Source organism: Corvus brachyrhynchos, unplaced genomic scaffold (assembly GCF_000691975.1).
Source record: "Corvus brachyrhynchos isolate BGI_N302 unplaced genomic scaffold, ASM69197v1 scaffold1832, whole genome shotgun sequence".
NCBI classification, from domain to species: Eukaryota; Metazoa; Chordata; class Aves; order Passeriformes; family Corvidae; genus Corvus; species Corvus brachyrhynchos.
In genome coordinates, this window is record NW_008236620.1 from 39,116 (window position 1) to 40,481 (window position 1,366).

A 1,366-nucleotide genomic window follows, 5' to 3' on the forward strand; every position below is an offset into this window, starting at 1 on the left:
CAGTTGCTCCCAATGTGTCCCCATTTTCCTCCCAACATGGGCCCAGTAGCTCCCAGTAACTCCCAGTCAGGTTCCATTCACACCCACTGTAATCCCAGTGGCTCCCAGGATGATCCAATAGGACCCGGAGTCACTCCCAGTACGGTTCCAGTCACTTCCAGGATGATCCCAGTCACTCCCAGTATGATTCCAGCCACTTCCAGGAAGATCCCAGTCACTCCCAGTATAACGCCAGTTTCCTCAAATGTGATCCCAGTTGCTCCTTCTCAACGCCAGTATGATCCCAGTAGCCTCCAGTATAATTCCAGTCACTTCCCGCCACTTCCTGTATCATCCCAGTTGCACCCAGTCACCTCCAGTATGGTTCCAGTCACAGCCAGCACCTTTCCAGTCACTCCCAGTCTGATTCCAGTATGATTGCAGTCACTCTCAGATACCCCCAGTACTATTCCAGTCACTGCCAGTATGATCCCAGCCAGTTCCAGTAGGATCCCAGTATGACTGCGGCATGGGCACAGCTGCTCCCATGATCTTCCAGTGTGGTTCCAGTTGAACCCAGTTGCCCCTAGTATAGTCCCAGTCACTCCCCATATGATCCCAGTGTCTCCCAGCATGGTCCCAGTCGTGCCCAGTTGCCCCCATTTCAGACCCAGTTACTCCAGCTTGCTCCCAGTTGCCCCCAGCATGGTCCATTTCTCCTCATCATGGTCCTGGTTGTTCCCAGTGTACTTCCAGTCAATCCCAGTATGGTTACAGATACTCCCAGTACATACCAGTTGGCCTCATCATGCTTGTAGTAGTCATTCCCAAAATATGATCCAGTAGAATCCCAGTGCAGTTGTCCCTAGTATAGTCCCAGTCCCTCCCCATATGATCCCAGTTCCGCCCAGCGTGGTCCCAGTCATGCCCAGTTGCCCCCAGTACAGTGCTCCCAGTTACTCCCAGCATGGCCCCATTTCTCCCCAGCATGGTCCTGATTGTTTCCAGTGTGGTTCCAGTCGTTCCCAGTATGGTTGACAGACACTCCCAGTATATCCCAGCTGCCCTCAGCATGCTCCTAGTCATTCCCAGTCACTCCCAGTAGCCCCAGTAAGGTTCCAGCTATCCCAGTACAAACCAGTCAGTGCCAGTGGTGCCACTGCTGGCATCCCCCAGCCCTCTCTGCGTTCCCCCTCGCGGCTCTCCAGGCTCTCGAGAGGAGCCCCAAGGGCTGCAAGTCCCCAGCCAGGGTCGCCAGCAAGGCCCAGTTTGGATCTGCAGCCCCCAATGTTCCCAGTTTCCCTCTCCTTTTCCCCGGGCTGGGTTCCCCCGCCCCCAGGGGGTGGGAGCAGCCGAGAGCCCCGCGCTGCCCATTCCGCCCTGTCCC